Below are 6,859 nucleotides of genomic sequence, written 5' to 3' on the forward strand. Positions count from 1 at the left end.
GTTACCGGTTCAGGGCGTCGAAAATAGGGACTAGTGAACCTGTACCTTTTGACACGTTTCTATAAATATTTCTTTTCCAATTTTTCGGTGTTTCCTTCGAAATAATTGGTTTATGGATCCATACATTTTTAGAGTTGTTCAATATTAGTTGTGCCAATGTGATTTAGTACTTTCGTCAATATAAAGCAAATGCTTCCTAAACACACCACTCGTTCCCGAACTTGAATCAAATTGCCACTACATTGATAAACAGTGGATTAATCATCAGCACATCTAATAATTTTATACCCATACATGGCTTTCTCCAGCTTTCCCCGAACCTAATGTTTTCGATAGGTTCCATTTAAATATCTTTTATATAAATAACAAATATATACACTATATATTTTATACTATAGCATTACATAAGACACAATCGATGTTAAAACGTTTAATCTACCATTTTAAATATTAAAAATTTAGTAAACGTTAATAGTGTAAGTTACTTTAGAAATTGGACGCTTCTTCTCTACCATTAATTAGTCGAAACTCGCTTATATAATTCATCGTATTCTGCGGTTATCTAGAAAAATCGTTAAAAAGATTTCGGTCTTGCAGTGGCAGTCAAAAATTTCCAACTACTCGTCAACTTCTCGGTCATTCACTGTTCGTAGTAACCTTCAAGCGCTAATCTAACGACTATATTCGTTCGGAAGTAAAAATTTCTCAGAAAACTATCTCGGCTCGATAGTAGTATATCGGTATTGTTGTATACGATTAAAAACATCAATAACTTTTAGAAAACGTTCTCAGGTCTGCTCGTACTGAATTATGGATTTTATGCACTTACACAGCACACCGAATTACATCAAACGCGATGACTATTTCATTCGAATTACACGATTAAATTATCTTTCATTAACATTCTAATAAGTATCGTATTCAATATCTTCGCGGTTAAGCGGTTACTTTCCGAGTATAATTCATTTCTGCTGTGATAGAGAAGTAGAAACGACTGTTCCTGTAACATCGTTTACGGACAAATTAGTATGGTACGTGACAACGTAATATTTTCCCGATCCGCAAGATTGTTCAATAGACTCCAAGATTAAATGCAAATTTATGAAGCACTCTACACTCTGCATGCCATACACTTATGTACAAATGTTCTGCATAAATCATGTAATCAAGTTACGTAATAAATTCGCTCGATCAACATATGCAAATTAGACGCACCGAGTTGGCTGGTGTCGATCATTGATCGTGTGTCGCTCTCGATCGGTCGCGCTTGACTAGAAATGTTATTTATTTAACAATGTTTGCCATCTCTGTATATTCGATCAATATACAAACGTATATTAAGCTTGTGAAATTTATATTTTTCCACGAGAACGTCAATTGCGAACTACCAAATTCCTTTTAAGTCTTTTAAACCCAAAATATAAGAGTAAATCTCCATTACAGGCACCGGAAACGAGCAAAACCATTCTCGAAATGAGCAACGTTTACTAGAAAATAAAAGTGTGTTCAATGCTTTTAAGATTCTGTACGAGGTTCGCGTTAGTTGTTCATTTTGATAGTAGTTCCCTGAATTCGATTTGTAATTAAAGGGAAACAATGCTGCGATAACATCGCCAAGACAAAACATGCTTGCGTACAATGATCATTATGTTAGAAGTGGTATTGTATTAACTGTATTTCATTCTAAATAGCTATAAAGGCACTATACTTCACAGGCATTGAATTCCTGCAGGAAAATTTATTTCATTTGTCTTCGTCAAATTTTCTTTTTTTTTTTAAATGTGGCACAACCAAGGAAAGGATGCACTTAAAGAAATTTTATTCGAAAAATATTATTCTTATGGGAGAAACATTTTTAGTTATGCAACAGTTTTAGGCACTTTACTACTTATGCTGAAGGAGCTCAAATAACCGATTTATTCAGTCCAAGAAAGTATGACTTCCACACAAAGTGAGATCATAGGAGTAATTGATTTTTTTTAATATTTCAAATAGGATAACATCAGTATTTAAGATTATTTCTTTTATATTGGCAAAGTATTTCCTTTCTAGTAAAACTTTCAAACGTTGAGAAAATTTCGTTACATTTTTTAAAACCATATATTGCTATATGTTGACTACCAATCTACAACATTCCTATCTTGTTTTATTTCAGTGTTGACAGCTTTTAAACAATTTGCATATACATACTCTGATTAAGAAAATCCGTAATCATTCTCATTTCCCGTAGTATTAATCAACTGTCCAGATTATTTTCAACCACTTAAACGTTATGTTTCGTTTATGTATTATTACATTTTTATTGCTAACGCACAAGCGCTCCAATTAAACAATTTACACGTTAATTAACTCGAAATAAAGAAATGTTCATCAATCGCTACTTCAGAGTTAAAATTTTTAATTAAGAAATAAGGAAAACTATAAAATTCTACAAACTTCAGTAGTATGCATATTTGAAGGTGACGAATGCAACAGAGGGCTACATTTAAACAAAACAAAATATATTGTATAAATTTTCGTGAACGTTTCAAATAATTTAATTTTAACCATTTTGAGCGTGCTTAATAAATTCAAGACAGAAGAAAGATGATCTCGAACTGCTTCGCATACGTATACAATCGAAAGATCTGATATTCGGTGAGGCAAGTTTCGCGACGTTTCACTGTTGTGCAATGAAAAATCTCATAAGGGTACTTACTAAGTAAATTAATGCAGCTCGTTCGATACGACCTGATGGTAGAATACCAAACACAACTTTCGATGCACTAAACACTTTATCCGAGAACAAAATATCCCGTCTGCTATCGCACGGTTCCATTTCGCGTGGTCAATCAATCGACGAGTTTATTCGGCTGAAAGATCCACGAAAGAACGATCTTTTTAAATATGGAACACAAAGTAAAGAATGTAACGTAACGAAAAGTAACGAGGTAGCTTGTTCAAAAGAAAAGTTCTCACTTACGGTACCATTTTCGAATTCGTCTTCCTTTCGTGAAGTACTACGCGTGAATAAATGGCGGTGTGTCCCAGGATAATCTTGTGTTTAACGTTACAGACCACCTCTCCCTTTCCAATACAGCCAAAACAAACTCAGATAGTACTTTCTAGACGAACGAATAACATCGATAAACAATTTCTTTTGGTATTTCTCTAGGATTCATGAAAAGTTAGGTGTATAGTCTCGACGACCGTCGTCACTTCAAAGGAAGGATCTTCTATTAACATATTACTGTGTAAACACAGTAACGAAAATACCGAGTTGTTCAAGCTTCTTTCAAAGAGTATTTTATGGTAAATAATCTCAGCAATATATTAGAATATATTGATAGTAATAACGTCGTATGAGATCTCCTTAACGAAAAGTCAATTTGATTGTGTTCGTTCTAGGTACAGGTATCTAAGGATGCTGCTTCGTTCAATTTCTTTTCTCCTGTTTCTTACATATGCACCAATAGTTTTATTCTGTGAAAAAAAAAGAATACGAATATTTGTCGTCCGTCTAAGTGTACCTTTTAACAATCGTCGCTCAATGAAACGATTAAATTATAGAACATCGTTAAGTACAGCTGGGAGACGATGGTAGCCATTTGTTTGCGTCCGCGTACCCTCCGCGCCCTGAGATTCAAGTCAGGAAACCGCCTCGGCTGTTTTTGCCTTCGACTGCGAATAGGGATTGCACAATTTACAAAATAAGTAAACTTATTTTTAATCGAATTTTTACGTGTGTCTGTGTGTGTGTTTTTGTATGTGTGTGTGTTTCTTTTTCAAAGCTCCGAATAAAATTGTTTTTCGTTTCTTTTTTCTGAAGAGAACCGCTTCGTCGGACTGACCGTGCGCACAGGCGTTTCGTTCAATTTCAGCGGTGAGACAACCTTGACTATAACAGCAGGTTAGAGCCACGAGAAGACTATAAAAAGCAACGCAGCTGTCTACTGAATGGACGACTATATCCGAAAGGATTCGTTCTTGTTGATCGATTCTTAAACCTATACGCAAAATCGAAATCGTTTTCTACAGGATTTTCATTTTTCTTTTCTTCCCCCTTTTTCCTCCAAGATGAATCGCTTGCAGTGTTGACAATTTTTTTCTGTATCACGTGGTTCGCATACAGGCTTCAGAATCAACACCGTTCCAAGTAGACGTAGTTATTAGCAACCTACGAACATGTTTTCTGTATACGTACGTATACATAATCAATATATATCATTTAAGCGAGAATATATGTATCACAATATATCATTCGGCGTATCACACGTAATCTGAATATTTGATACCGAATAAAAGCGGTGGTACGAAAAGTAACTAACCGGCTTGAAGAAGAAAACTACTCGATCAGTCGATTGTGTTTTATACATGCTTCGTGTACGTGTATGTGTGTATGAATGTATGTCTGTTCTTTTTTGTTCAAGCATAAGTTCGTTTCCGTTTTTTTTGCGTAGATCCTTACATATTTAACTGGTTGATAGATTTCTTCGTCGGTGCATAATTGAAATTGATACAGTCTACAAAGAATAGCTTGCTGTTTTTAAAGAGCCTTCCGTGCTTTTGAGTTTGTTGGTTTATTAATTGATGTGGTTATTTTTGGGTTGCACCCCAACTGTAATGGCTATGGCACTCTTCCGTCGCATTTCGCAAATCAAAATGTTACTAATTTGTTACTTATCGCAGTATGTCTCAGCGATTTCTCACAAAGAGTACCTCTCCTTTATTCATATTGGATGGCGAGGCTTTTGGTTGCAAAGGACATAGCCAGAAAAGAGACGGTAAAGGAACGCATAACTGACCGTGACAAAATACTGGCGAAAACATATGGAGAATTAACCGCTGCCTACGTTGTACGAGATAAATCCTTTATAAAAAAAGAGAACCATGAAAGAAATAGAGTCTTGAAAGGCTTTAATTACGCCCCCTGCATTAAATGATAATCAATTGTATGTTGTAGAGGTACTCAACATTTGTAAGCGCTCATCATCGGCTAAGGCTGCTTAGGATGAGGTCATAGCTAATGTCTACAACCCTACTATTGAGGGTGTCCCAATGCAGATCTTGAATTTCTATGTCTACCGAGGTCATACTATCCCTGCCAATATCTTTGTGGGAGAACAGGTTCAACAGGCATGGTCGGCTTTCAGTAAACCGCACACATCGTTCGTAGAACTGACGAATATTGAATTCTAAGTAAAAGATGACTATTTGCAAATTTCGGCTGCATCTAACCAGAATACTTACCTCGGATTCTATGAGAGGCGTGCAGTACAATTACCTCCCTGCTGTGGACCTTATAGCAGGGTTGATGTTCGTATATTTCACCACTCTTACGAAAGAAGCCAATATAACACCAGCTTGGGTCAATCACCGCAGGACACAAGTTCAAACAATCATTCCTAATGTAAACCTCGAGGATTACATCAACAATAGAAGCTGCGCGCATTTTTTAAGAATGTATCCAAAGAGAGATCTAATCTGGGAGCAGGTCTGCAAACCATTGGTTATCTGTTGGAGCCATCTTAACGTGGCTCAAGTTACATCGTTAATTTGGGTGATCGAATAGGCCGCAAATAATAATATGACCAGTGTGACTACTGCGGCTGATGTTGTGGCAGAGTTATATTACATCGATACAGATCTGCTTGTTAAAAAGGGGAATCCCTCGAGACAACTTTGTGGCAGTTTTTAATCTAGCTTTACAGACAGTACACAACCCATTTAACTCGATAAACAAATCTAGCATCCAACTCCGTAGTTACCCTGATCTAGCGTTCCTATGCTCGTGGATAAAGTGTGAATTGATCAAGGATGCTGCCTTTGGTGGTTACAAAAGACAAGGCTCGTCAGTGTGCACACTTTTTGATGTGGCACTTAAAGTGTTGGCCATCACACTCTTCAAGGTTTCATAAGAGGTTTTCTCTGGAGAACTAGAAGTATCCGATCTATTCGCAAGAACAATGAAAAAGGAAGGTAAGGAGGTATAGGTCCTGGGTAGCCAAGTTTTTATGTACAATGCTAGTTGTACATCCCATACGGATGCAACAGATATAGCCCAGGACGGAAACGGAACAGGAGGCTCATTGCACAAGAGCGGAAACACCTGGTTGTGGCACGAGCTGGATTGCCACTGGCAGCTCGTATGCTACCTAGGGAGACTATCAGGTTAAGCACAGAAGACATGTGCTCCAAACTAATTAGCAACATGTCAGAACTATCAAAAGTATTCCGACACGTCACGTAGTAGGTGCATTCACTACAGATTCAAATGCCCTTAGTCCCTATACCTGACTTCCCAGGAAACATACCGAATCTCTTGAAACAAATCCCTCAAGATGTAGCGACTGATCTCGGGTTATGGGCTATCCAAGTACTAGCTGACTGGAAGGTTTCAGTACTGCCCTATATCCCTGATAACAAAATTTATATAAAGTTCGACCTTCAGTCAATTATGTTCAACAATCTACTCAACCATCCGACAGAAGGCATGGAGCAAATTTTTCCGGCGGAGGCACTAGGCAACCCTTTTTTGTCAGATCTGAAGAGGGTGTCTGTAAAGCCTGAGACAACACTCCGGTTAGTTCCCATGCCCCATCACCTTCTGAATATACAGTTGTGATCCAGTTCAAATTAACACAAATGTTCATGCGGGGATTTATGCCCACTTATTGCAACTCTATCTATTCTATCTATCTGATTTACATTACCTATAGATTCTTGTTATCTCAGACATAGTAGAGAATATATTAGCCATGTAACGATTTATAAGCTTAGTTATTATGTACTTTCCTACTTTTCTATTTGACCCATGTGCTATAAAGGATAATTTCAGTCCGAGAAAAGGAAGGTGAAGAAAAAAAAAGAAGAAGAAGAG

Source organism: Nomia melanderi, chromosome 9 (assembly GCF_051020985.1).
Source record: "Nomia melanderi isolate GNS246 chromosome 9, iyNomMela1, whole genome shotgun sequence".
NCBI classification, from domain to species: Eukaryota; Metazoa; Arthropoda; class Insecta; order Hymenoptera; family Halictidae; genus Nomia; species Nomia melanderi.